General features: G+C 45.7%; 1 protein-coding gene across 6 annotated transcripts in view; it reads left to right on the top strand.

Annotated features, from left to right (window-relative positions):
* Positions 1-527: 527 nt before the first annotated feature.
* Positions 528-13563, top strand: part of AMMECR1L (AMMECR1 like) — a 32860-nt gene continuing 19824 nt past the window's right edge. Inside the window, exons 1-3 of one of the 6 annotated variants that reach the window (XM_077861227.1) lie at positions 528-675; positions 1212-1497; positions 12079-12188. The gene's annotated coding sequence lies outside the window, so the exon portion shown is untranslated. Of the gene's footprint in view, positions 676-1211; positions 1498-10224; positions 10554-10826; positions 10954-11762; positions 11890-12078; positions 12189-13563 lie in introns of those variants that run through there. The other 5 variants (XM_077861228.1, XM_077861231.1, XM_077861226.1 and 2 more) reach the window with 5 other exon arrangements.

Here is a 13563-nt window from a genome sequence, read left to right on the forward strand (position 1 = left end):
CAAAGTCCTCACCTCCTGATGCGATCATGCGGAGGGGTAGGTTTCAACACACAAATTTTCAGCGGGGGAGGGCACAAACATTCAATCTATGGCACTTGGATGGTAATAAATGAATTCATGTAGCATGTGTTTTTAAAAAACACCCCCTTCACAATTATTCGAGAGGCATTTAGTTGGGATGGCTTGGGGCACTTTCCTCTTTCTGCTGAGTTTCCTGAAAGATCTCACAAAAAGTGTCACTTTGTAATGAGAATTTGGCAGAACTTTTCCACTGGAGTAGTTGAAGTCTCCAGGCCTTAATTATATAGTTGGCTAATATAGCTCATTATATATAATACAGTAGTTTGAACGTGGGAGCTAGTACTAAGTTTCACATGGATCAAGGGGATTGACTTCAGCCTGGGTGATTGGTGGGTTTCCTGTGCTTCATTCCAGGCTGCATCTCCTCAATGTCTCACTCTTCTTGTGAGGAGCCTGGACCAGATCAGGTGACCTATCACATGAGGGCACAATGGCCAGCCCCTCAGACAGGAACAACAGCCAGGGTGGCCCCTGGAGCCTGCCACTTTTTTGGTATCTGCAAATAGAAATGCTGAGCCGGTAAAGAAGGACCAGTTCCCTTGAAGCTGCTAAAACAATATTCATGTAGCTTCTCCAGTGAGCTTTGTTTGGAATGTGAGAGACTATAACCTCTCCCCGGCTGGGACCTGCTCCTCTACTCTTTCCCCCACTGGCTTCTAGAGAAGGGAGAAAGCATTACACATTGCTCTTGTTATCTGTATTTTGTGAGCTTTGTCTTAAAAGAAAAAAAAAATATATTTTTTTTTTATTCTGGCTCCACTGCTAGAACTAAAAAGTTACTCCTTAATGAGACTGACACAAAAGAAGGGTAGAAAAATGGGCAGCTGCTCGTACAAAAATCTTCTGACTTATTTCGGGATCTTCCATTTCTGTTGAGATGGAAGATGGGGCTTAGGTAATTTTTCTCTAATATCTTCCCCCTTCCTTTAGACTTTTGGAGTTTAGCAACTCCCTCATTCAGGATAGAAGCATCTTGCTGTCTGCTGTTATTTGAATTATTCCAGGGACTCTTTATAGTTTGTTCTTTTAATAGAGAATATAATTTATCACATGAGTCTGAGGTAGTTTTACCTTCAGGCATGGACTCTTTGAGAGGCTCAAACAATATCATCAGTGTGGTTCCTTTCCAGCTGTTCCAGGTCATGTGCTACACGGTAGCAAGACACCAGTCAGCAGTGCCAGGAAAGAGGAGAGCTGTGACTCCTGCTCAGCCGCTGTCTTTGGCCTGGATTGGGTCATGTGGTCATGCTTGACCCACTCACTGGAATGGGGAGGATGAGATACCAGGCCTAAGTTCCGTCCTGTCCACGCAGTGGAGAGGGAAGTTGAGCTGACAGGCTGCAGAGTGGTAGAGGTGTGCCCTTGGGGACCTCAGAGCACGCGGCCACCAGCTCCTGCTCCTTAAGCTCCATCCAGGTGGGTGTGTTTATCAACAGTTTGTTCATTTTACTACTGACTAGTACCTCACAGTATGGACCTAGCAGTTTCTTTCATCATTCACCTGTTGAAGGATGTCTGAGCTGTTCCTAGTTTCAGGCTAGCATGAACAAAGTGGCTATGGGCAATCATGTAAGGGTTTTGGTGAAGACATAGTTTTTGTTTCTCTAGGAGAACTGCCCAGTGGTGTAATTGTCGGGACATGAGGTTGAGAAGTGGCCAAACTATTTCCAAAGTGGTCGTACCATTATCCATTCCCATCTCGCTTTCTCTGCATCCTTGCCAACATTCTGGATGACCACTACTTTTTATTTTGGCTGTCCTGGGAGGTGTGTAAGAGCTTCTGAGTGTGGTCTTAACTTGTCTAATGCAAGTGACATGGAACATCTTTTCATGTGCTTATTTTCCTTCCATATATCCTCTTCAGTGAAATGTTTATTCATGCATTTTGCCCATTTCCTAACTAGATTGTTTCTTACCATTATTATTGTTTGAGAGTTCCTCGTAGATTCTAGAAATGAGTTCTTTATCAGATACGTGGTCTACAAACATTTTCTCCCAGTCTGTAGCTTATACTTTAACCCTCTTAAGAGGATCTTTCACAGAGAAAAAGTCTTTTTAAGATTTTATTTATTTATTCATGAGAGACATAGAGAGAGGAGGGGCAGAGACACAGGCAGAGGGAGAAGCAGGCCCCATGCAGGGAGCCTGACGTGGGACTCGATCCCGGGTCTCCAGGATCACACCCTGGGCAGAAGGCGGTGCTAAACCGCGGAGCCACCCGGGCTGCCAGAAAAAGTCTTTATAAAATCCAATTGATTGATTTTTTTTCTTTTATGGGTAGTGTTTTTGGAGTTATTACCACAAACTGTTCAACAAGCCCAGGTCCTGAAGATTTTCTGCTCTTTTCCTCTAAATGTTTTATAGTTTTACCCTTCACTTTAAAATCTATGATCCTGGGATCCCTGGGTGGCGCAGCGGTTTGGCGCCTGCCTTTGGCCCAGGGCGCCATCCTGGAGATCCGGGATCGAATCCCACGTCAGGCTCCCGGTGCATGGAGCCTGCTTCTCCCTCTGCCTGTGTCTCTGCCTCTCTCTCTATCACTGTGTGCCTATCATGAATAAATAAAAATTTAAAAAAAAAAAGGTCTTTCCTTTAAAAAAAAAAATAAATAAAATAAAATAAAATCTATGATCCTGGGACACCTGGGTGGCTCAATTGGTTAAGCCTCTGCCTTCAGCTCAGGTCATGATCCCCAGGTCCCAGGATCTAGCCCCACGTCGGGCTCCCTGCTCGGCGGGGAGTCTGCTTCTTCTTCCTCTTCTGTCATTCTCCCAGCTTGTTCTCTCTCAAATAAATAAAACTCAAAAAAAAAATACTACAATCCTGATTACTATAACCACATAAGGAAGCCATAACAACAGGTAGAGGAATGCCTGGGTGGCTCAGTGGCTGAGCGTCTGCCTTTGACTCAGGGTGTGATCCTGGAGACCCGGGATCGAGTCCCACATGAGGCTTCTTGCATGGAGCCTACCTATGTCTCTGCCTCTCTCTGTGTGTATCTTTCATGAATAAATAAATAAGATCTTTAAAAAAATAGCAAGTATAGTGGGTCTTCCTACTTTTTCAAAATTCTTTGAGATACTCCAGTTTCTGTTTTTTTTCTATGTGTATTTCAGAATAAGCTTTTCTTTGTCTTTGTCTACCAAAATCCTTGGTAGAGTTTTTTAAAAGATTTTATTTATTTATTTATTCAAGACAGACATACAGAGAGAGAGAAGCAGAGACACAGGCAGAGGGAGAAGAAGCCTCCACGCAGGGAACCCAATGTGGGACTTGATCCCGGGTCCCAGGACCATGCCCTGGGCCAAAGGCAGCGCCAAAACGCTGGGCCATCGGAGCTTCCCTCCTTGGTAGAATTTTGATAGGAATTGCACTAGATTTCTATCTATATATACAGATCAATTCGGAGAGAACCAATATCTTTGCTATACTGAGACTTCCAATCCATGAACACAATATGTCCCTTCCTTTTTCTGATCTTGTTTTATTTCTTTCAACAGCATTTTGTAGTTTTCATTATATAAGCCCTTACATATTTTGTTGGATTTACACCTAAGTGTAAGTGAAGGAAATGTTCTGTTCCTCTCTGCATCCTGGGCCCTGCTTGCCCTTTCTCCCTACATTTTCCTTCCTACAGCTTTGTGTGGTGTAGAAGAAAGAAGATCACTAGTTCAGAATGTCTGGGCTCTGCCAGGGTCCTAAGGCTCTAAAGCTTAGGAACTTAGTTTCTACATAAATTAAGAACTCTGCCCTGTGAAGAAAATATTCATGGCATGGGCAGCCTTTGAAATTTCCTCATATATTCACTCTCCTAGTCAGACATGTTTGTGCCCGGTGCTATGGCTACGTGGTACTTCACACTTTGACGTGCTCACCATACCAGCTGCATAGCTTCAGCTGGACATCCTCGTGATCTGGTGGGTAAGGAGTGACAATGTGTTCAGTGATCAAGGATTCCCAATGCTTTCCAGCACATTCAGCCTCTTTTACTTTGCACTGGTATCACCCTCAACAGTTCAGTGCTTTCCATTTCTTTGTATATGTTCAGTGATTTCCATTCAACACAGTTACATTTGTTGTCCTTGAGCAAGCCCCAAGCAAACTGTAATCTTCTTCAGCACAAATCAGTATCAGTGATTATAGCTTCTCACCAGCTTCTTCCTTCTTGGTCCCCATGTCCTGTCTTTCTTTTTTAATTTTTTGGCTTTTCTTTTTCTTTTTTTAGTATTTTTTTCCTTTCTTGCTGTGGCTAGATGTTGTTTATATCTCATTGTTCCCCCATCTTTGCAAATAAAGGTCTCTAATAGAACATTGAGGAGGAAAAAAGATGGTAGTCTTAAATTGCTCTCATGTTTCCCGATCTGAGAAACCTAAGGTCATTATATTAAGAAAGGCTTTGGGGCATCTAGGTGGCTCAGTCAGTTAAGTGACCAACTCTTGATTTTAGCTTAGGTCAGGATCTCAGGGTCATGAGATTGAACCCCATGTAGGGCTACACAATTAGCATGGAACCTGCTTAAGATTCTCTCTCTCCCTCTGCCCCGCTCATGTTCACTCTCTCTCTCTCTCTCTCTCAAAAAAAAAAAAAAAAAAAGTCCTTGTAACATTTGTAAAGTACTAACTCTTAGAATGACCTCAGATAGGGCTGAGAAGGGAAAGGGCATATAACCTCAGGGTCTTTCTTTCCCTTGGTGTGTGTCCGATTGCTGCAGCTTTAGGAGCTAGAAGTTCGGGAGCTCCGCAAGCCCAAAGGTGCTAGACTATTCAGGGAGGGTGACTGCATTCAGCATTCTTGGGAGAAGGCCCAGAACTTCTAAGTTTTCAACCAGGACCCAAAGGAGTTGTGTCTGGCATATTCCCAGGGGAATAAAAGAGAACAATCTTCTTAACCTTAAAGTGATGGCTGCGCCAGTAGTTCCCCAGGTAATTAGCAGGCCAAGCCAACTCTTCTCAATTCCATTCTGTGAAACTGGGTCTGGGTGTCTGCAAACCACATTTCCCAGAATCCTTTGCCGCCTGATTTCCTTTGTAGGCTCTGCCGATGGAAGGCGCTGGTGAGAAATTGGAAGGTGGGAGGAGATGGGCATCTATCTCTTCCCGTTTTCAGCTAGTGCGGCACTCCTCCAGGAACCGCAGGAAGTTCCAGCTCCCCACTACTTTGGTTCTCTGAGCACCAGCCCAAGGGCACCCCTCAAAGGCCTGATGACCGGGTTCACAGGCCCCTGTTAGAGGTTCCAGCGCCAGAGGTAAAAATGGTCTTTCAATTCAGCACCAGCTTCTGGTGGCCTATCCTTCAAGTTCCTACATTCTGGTAATGCTAAATCTTCCCATGTGTTCTCTCACCCCCGGAGAGAACCCAGTTCTCTCACTACCTGGAGGTGGTAGCTACTTCTTACAGTTGCTAATTTTTGGGTCACCTCAGCATCTACTTCATTCTTTTAGACTACTAACATCTGTATAACCAACTCCTTGCATATCACTTCTGTTTGAAATGCCAAGTGTGGTTTCTATTTCCTGGACCTTAAATGTTATAGTACTTGGTACCAGGATTAGGAGTTATTGCCTGCCTCCTGAAACACGTGTGACTTTCTTATGCATCTAAAGTACTTGCCATCACAGCCTGATTCCAGAATGCACATTCACTCAGCAAGATGTCACCAATGTAATGGATCAGTGTGATGTTCTGTGGAATGTCAGGAAGATTAAGTTCTCAGCAGGCAAGATTATGGCAGAGAGGAGGAGAGGTGACATACCCTGAGGCTAGACAAGTGGAGATGTATTGTTATCTCTGAAATATCTCTTTCCTGGCTGGAACCTGACACAATAGCCGTTTATAACCATTGCTATTTGAGGATGAGCCACATAGAGTTGCAAAAAAACATGAGATCTTGCAGAAAGTATTAAATCTTTAGACTCTGAGAAGGAAACAAGATTTTAAAAAATAATGCTGGATAAACAAATTCTGGCATATTCATCCAATATATATTGAATGATGTTACAGTCTATGCAGCAAATAAAAGGAGTAAACTATACCTGCATCCAGCCAGAGAGATGCCTTTCTCTCTGTTGAACAAAAGAACCAGGACAAAAAGAATACATACTGTATGAGTCCATTTCTATGATATTCAAGAACAAACAAAACTATCACTGGTGATACAAGTCAAAATAATGGTTATCTTCTGAAGGGAGATTTGTACCTGGGTGAAGGCACAAGGGCGTCTTCTGGGCTGCTTGAAATTTCTACATCTTAATTTGGTTACATGGATGTATGCTAAAGTAAGAGTCAGCCAATCTGTACACTTAAGATTTGTACATTTACATCTCAGTAAAAAAGTAATACAAAATTCTCAGTACAGACTAAATATTAAGAGTAGTTACAGAATAAATGAATATATGACTTGAACTTACCAACTTGGTTTCATTTATTTCACCATTAATAACTAGAAGTTTAGAAACTTCTTGATGTTAAATTGTGTACCCAAGTCACATACAAAGTTTAAAAATACTTCTCAGAGGGATGACTGGGTGGCTGAGCAGTTGGGCATTTCCCTTTGGCTCAGGGCGTGATCCTGGAATACCTGGATCGAGTCCCACATCGGGCTCCCTGCATGGAGCTTGCTTCTCCCTCTGCCTGTGTCACTCCCTCTCTGTGTGTCTCTCATGAATAAATAAATAAAATCTTAAAAAAAAAAAAAACTTATCAGAGTAATGTGGTTTAACTCTGCCACAAACAAAATACTGTGGATCTTTTCAGTTTATTTGAACTATTTCATATTTCTGAAACATTCAACCCATGTAGACATTGGTATATACAGATATAAAGATTTTTTAATTTTTTAAAAGATTTTATTAATGTATTTGAGAGAGAGAGAGAGCGTGCGTGTGAGCAGGGGGAGAGGATCTTTAAGCAGAATCCCCTCTGAGCACGGATCCCAACACAGACACAAGACTCCATCACAAGACCCATGAGATCAAGATCTGAACTGAAACCAAGGGTTGGATAGGCAATCGACTGAGTCACCCAGGCGCCCCCTTAAAGATTTATTTTAATCAGATTAGTATTCATCATCCCTTTTAAGTGCCCAACTGGACTATATCCTATGGAAGATACACAAGAGCCAGGCAGTATCTCTGAAAGAGATTATAGTTTCTCAGGATCCCTGGGTGGTGCAGCGGTTTGGCGCCTGCCTTTGGCCCAGGGTGCGATCCTGGAGACCTGGGATCGAATCCCACGTCGGGCTCCCAGTGCATGGAGCCTGCTTCTCCCTCTGCCTGTGTCTCTGCCTCTCTCTCTCTCTGTGACTATCATAAATAAATAAAAATTAAAAAAAAAAAAGAGATTATAGTTTCTCTGTGCCTGCTTTTTGTGGAGATCAGAGCACAGATTCAGATTGTATCTCCTACTAAGACCAGACCCATATCAGTCTGTAAAGTGAGACAGATAAAATCTGTTACCCATCAGTATCTTTTGTGAAACCTTATTTCATTACTATAGGTTCACAAATGCCTTTAATGCATCAGTGCATTGCTCATCCAAGGTGCAAATCCAAAAGAATGGTATGTCTATTGTACAGGTCAATTTCATGTTTACCACAATACCCTCGTACTAGTAAGTTTCACAGTTATTGAGCGTCTTTGACATGCTAATCCTATAATGGCTTCATGTGTAAACTTATTTAAATTTCATAATCAGAGTTATTATGCTTTAACTTGCTCTAGGTTCACAGGTATTCATTTCAGGGCTGGAATTTGAACACAGCCTGATTCCAGAGTGCACTCTCCTAATCATGACCATATATAATTTTTTAAATTGATATATAATTGACATATAACATTGTGTATGTTTAAGGTGTACAATCTGGTGATTTGATACACTTATGTACTGCACTGTAGGGTTAGCTAGCACTTCTATCATGTCACATAATTATCATTTCTTTTTGGGGGTGGGAACAATTAAATCTAGTCTCTTATATTACTATATATTCTTAACCATTCAAGGTAGGAAATAATGGGAAGCTGTGCATCTGGAAGCAGATGATTTGAGCTATTTTGATATAGTGCAGTTATATCACAGCAGATTGGAAGGACATTTCAAGATCATGCAGAGGGATGGAGCTACAGTTCCCTTTCCCAGCTATATTACATTCCTGCTGCTTGCTGGCTTTCTTCTTCACTTATCCGGGTTACAAATAATTAGTGCCTCCTAGGCACCAGGTTTCTCTATTTTGTGTAGGAAGTGAGAAAATAAATAAGACACAGCGTCCTGGCATATATTGCCCTTGGTTTCTTCCTCCTGCATATCTTTGCATCCGTTCCAACTGTTGCTTACTGATAGGAGGTGATCTCAAAGTGACTTTTTAAAAGTTCTAACGCTTGCCGTTCAGCATCGGTTAACAATGGGCACAGCATCTGGATTCTACTTCTCAGTAGAATGCCTCTTTTTACAGCTCAACGCAAGGTTTGTTTTTGTTTTAATTTGGGAGTGTTTCAAGTCTAGCGTAGTTCCATCATTTACCTCCTGACAGCTTGATAACCAGGGAGCCATAAGTCCCTTATCTGTGGGCTGTTTAATGACGATATAGTACCGCCATGGGAGCAATAGACTAAGGCCCTTTCCAGATGCCGTATTTTAAGACTTTCGGTTGGAAAAATCTTCACTATGTGAAATTTATTCTATTTTAAGTCAGAATTTCATCTCCTTATTTAGAGGCAACAACAAAAATTGACCTCTGGTTTGCTGCCTCCTGTATTTCCAGCTGTGGGCCACACAGTCATCTAATTTGTAGTTTTCAGGCAGGCGGAGGTTGGAAAGAGGCAAATGTGGCCTCAACAGCAGATAAGTGTGTCAAGACTGTGACAGGAATCGTGAAGGCTGCTACAGAATTTTTTTTTTTTTAAAAGTCACCTCCTGTTCTACAAAGCAGAGCTGTCTATTCCTTTCTCTGTTGTCCTTCACTAGGTTCTCTGAGAGCTTAGGCCCAAGAGACACCAATCAGATACTCAGTTTCCTCAGTTTTCGTTGTCTACAGGTAATTATGCTAAAAGTCTGTAGTAGTAGATCTTATTATGCTTGAGTACATTATGCATTCTAGAGCAGAAGGTTTTTGCTGGAAAGCTTCACTGTCAGATATGATTTGCATTTTTTACTAGATACTTTTCTTTGCTCTTTGAGGACAAACACGTTAAGGATTCCTTTGTGCATAAACAGAACAGCAAAACACAAAACAGTCTATATGTGGGCTTGAGTCTGTGTTCTCGACAAGCCTGGCGTGGCTTTAAAAGAGGGCATGCATCTGCCGGCTGTGGTGCCCGCACTGTTGGTGCTTGGAACGGTCATGGTTAGGGCGAGGAAGCAGGGCAGAAACGAGATTTACTGCAACTCCACCCGCAATTAAGAATGCCAGGTCCTCAAATCAAATCAAATAGCAAGTATGGGAAATTGAAGTCATTTACTCCTAATTTTTAAAAAGCATTTTACATCGGTGTTTCTGAGACCCTTCCCCTGCTGAGTCCCGAGGAGCGCGCTTGTCGGGCCTTACTGCACAGTCAGTCCTGTCGGGGCGGGGGAGCATCTCCAGCTTGGGAATTCAGGGGCTTCGGACGGAGGGCGGGCCTCTGATCCCAGAGGCGGGGCGCCGCTTGCCCTGCTCAGTCCCGGGCGAGACCGGCCCGGAGCCTGGAACCCCCGTGGCGGCCACGGCGGCCCGCGCGCGGCCGGGCTTGATGTCCGCGGCTCCGGCTGCCCCGGCCGCGTCGCGCGAGGCAGCAGGAGGCCTGCGCGGTCCAGGAGAAGGGCCGCGGGCGGCCGGGCTCGGGGGCTCGGCCGCCGCCGCCCACCCGGCCCGCCCCAGGTCTCCCCGCGCGCTTCGCGGTCTCTCGCCGACGCCGGGCGGCCCGGCCGAGCCGAGCTCCGAGGACGGCGGCCGGCGCCTCCGAACCTCGCCACAGGCCCCTTTTATTCCAACTGCCGGGACTCGGCCCCACGAATGGAAAGCAGCCCTCGAAATGCAACCCCGTCGAGCCGGCGCCAGCCAATAAAGTGCGCGGACTCGGGCCACGTGACAGTGGCGGGGCGGTGCTCTGGGGGCTCCGGAGTCTCTATGGTCTTCGCGGCTCGCTAGAGGGCGTGTGGTCCACTGGAGGACTCCCTACATTCCTCCTCCATTACCTCACTGCCTCCGGTGGCTGCTGGGATACTGGAGGACTCGGGTCCCGGCTCGACTCAGTCCTCCAGCCGCCCGGGGAATACCTCTAGCAGTTCTTCCCCGCCGCCACCGCCGCCCCGCCGCTTCCTCCTCCGCCCGCCCGCCGGCCTTGTTCGCCCCGCCCCGTCCGCGCCGCGCGTCCGGCCCGCCCGCGGGCCCGCTTCTCTCGGGAGCCCCCACCCAGGCGCATGGCTCCATGAAGCAGGAGGAGAGGGCAGAGCGCGAGAGGTCCCGTCCACCCCGGCTGCGTCTGGGCCAGCAGAAAAGGTGGGAAACTCGGGCTGCGCCGCGCCCTCCTCCTCCTCCCCCGCTGGGCCCGGCTGCCCTCGGGCCGCCGCCGCCGCCGCCGTGCCCGCGGGGCCTCCTCGCCCGAGGGCGAGCGCAGGGCCCGGGACGGGGTCTCCGGGGTCAGGGGCAAGGGTCCCGGAGCGGCCTGGGGGAGGGGCCGCCGGGAGGCGGGGGAGAGGCCGCGGCGGGCGGGGCCTGCGGGCCTGCGGGCCGGTCCCCGCCGAGGGCCGGGGGCCGGGGGTCCGGGGGCCGGGGGCCGGGGCCGTGCGGGGGAGGGGCTGGCGGGCGCCCCTGCCCCGGGCCGCCGAGTGAGGGGAGGCGAGGCCGGGAAGGCTCCGGCGCCTTTCTGCACTCCCTCCGGCAGGCGGTCTGTGTCTCGGTAAAGTTTGGTGGTCTCCGGCGCCGCCTGGCGGCCCCCACCCCGCAGCCCGATCCCGCCGCCCCCTCCCCCGGCCCGGCGTCTGGATTCCGCCCCCGCGGCCCGGCCCTCGCTGCCCTACCCGTCGCTCCGGCGTCTCCCCGACTCCCCCGGCGCCCCGTACTCTGCTCCCCACCTTTCGTTTTCTCTTACCTTCAGCCCTGCTCTCCGCCTTTGCCCCTCCCTGCTCCGGCCTCTCCTTCCCACTCTGTCGTCCTTTTCCTGCCTAAGTCTTCACGCGCACGCTTTTTCTCCTCTTCCTCTTCTCTTTTTCCCCAGCCCCACCCTCACTCTGTGCTTCCTTTTGCACCGTAGCCCCATCCCCATTACCCTCCACCTTAAACTCTCCTTCCCGGGCTGTGGATTTTGCCCTTCATCCCTCGCCCTCCTCCCTTCGCTGTCCTGATCTGAACTCCTCACTTTGCCACACTCCCTCACCCTTATCCCTCCGGGCCTATCCTCTTTCACTGCCCTCTCCTTGGATAGTGTGGGTGGGGCTTGGAGTCTCCTGTTTACATCTTTGGGAATAGCTTGATTCTCTAATACTGGGGGGTGGGGTGTGGGGAGAATTGTTGAAGAGATTTATGCACTACTAATAGTGAAGATGAATAACTCTCACCAACAATTACCATCTCCACCTGGGGTGACAAGATGGCCTGTCCTCAGGACCCTGGCACGCTGTCCAGTAGTTCTTCAACACCATCTTTGCAGAGGATTTGAGAATATGTTTGTATTCTGAAACCAGTGGAGGGCCTTGAGATGGTATATCTCGGCCTGAGAGCAAGTTTTGATCTAAATTAGTGGTGGAAGAAGTTATCCTGTGTGTCTCCTATTCAGGTTCAATAAAACCTTTGATCCTCCGCGTCCTCCCTTCTTGGTGATGACACCAAGGATGAGGTGATTCAGTGCACAAGACTGCCATTGCTACCTTATATTTAGATTTTGAAATGTTTGGAAGTAGGGAGAGCTTGTTCCTAGCTTTTGTTTTTTTCTAGAAATTGCCCTATGAGTTGTAATTTTTCAAAAACCCTATCTTCTGGACTGCCTTGATTTTGTTCATTCACTGCACCTGCATTTCTATCTTAGGTACAGGAAGAAGGAATGGAATCGGAAGGAAGAAGGCTCATTTCAGAGACAAAATAGTTCCCCTCCTCTATTATAGCTGTTCCCCTGGCAATACAAACTATCTGCTTTCAGTGAGTATTATCTTGGACATATTTAGAATGTTTAGAATTTGTTGCTGTTATTGGTTTTAGCTTTGGGCTAGGGCATTAGGATATAGGATTACTTCTTCACTTGTATTTTTCTACTTCCTTGAGAGGGTTCTAGTATTCATGAATTTCCTTCTACTTGCTCTCTTAAAATAATTTAAATACATAAAAACAAGTTTATTTTTAATGATCCCATCAAAGTGACCTACATAGTGGTGTAGTATTACACTTATCCTGTATGCTTTCAGTACATAACAGTCTGGCTCCCACCCCTTCCCCCAAATTACTCATTTTTAAGACAGCCAAAGATGAAAACTCTCAGGTTAATTCAGTTTCTGATGAAGGTCAGTTATTGGGTCTCTTCAGAGATTTTTGGAACATTTTGCCCTAAATCTTCTATGATGATATTATTTTCTAGAAAAACTTTTATTACTGTGCATCCCCTTGAGTTTATTAATTGTGGTATGCTAACACTTAAAAGATGTTTTTCACAGTGCTTCACATTCTATTGGAGCCTTATAATCCCTCTGTGAAGGAGGTAGGGACAAATATTTTCGTTTTACAAAAGAAAGAACCAAGGCCCAGAAAGATCTGGCACTTTGCCATAGATCGCATAGTAAAGGGAGGGGATCTAAAAACAAAACATTTGGCTCCTATGTTTTTCTTTAAGCTAAGTTGAAATTAAAATACATAGTTCTGTGCATTTTTGTAAATTTTAAAAGCAGTTATGTAGGTAGATTTGTATTTTGTGGGGACTGCTTCTCCACCTAAGATCAAGTGTATTTTGTTTGGATATGTATATATGTTTTGTGTGTATATTGAGGTTTCAAAAATATAAAAGTGATTATTTGAAATGATTACCAGAATGTAGGTTTTTCATCTATTTCTTGGAATGGTTACATAAGTAGGCCAGAACTACAGTTCAGGTGCCATTTCCCTACTCATACGACATAATTATTAAATTGAATTTCAGTTCAACTTTCTCTCCTGAAGGGAACAACAACCCATTCCTTCTATATAAAGCTTGATTTGAACAGACATCTGGATACTACATAATAACAAGAAAAGTGGAAATTCCTTTTTTCTTTGCCTCTTTTCTACCTCCCAGATCTATTTGTTATAAGGTCATGCTCCCCAATAAGCTATTTTGAGGCTTGTCTTCAAGAGGTCAATCTAAATTTTGTTTTTTTCATCTGCAGGCTTTTTAAAATCTGGTTATTGTTTGAAACCTAACTACTTTGACAGAGAGGTTCCATTAGTACTTAATATAAATTAAGACTTCTACAATAATAGCATATTTAGCAAGTTTCATCTCTTTTTAGTGTACGTCTGTAAGTTGAAGAGGACTCTGGTAGAATAA

Source organism: Canis aureus, chromosome 20 (genome assembly GCF_053574225.1).
Source record: "Canis aureus isolate CA01 chromosome 20, VMU_Caureus_v.1.0, whole genome shotgun sequence".
NCBI lineage: Eukaryota > Metazoa > Chordata > Mammalia > Carnivora > Canidae > Canis > Canis aureus.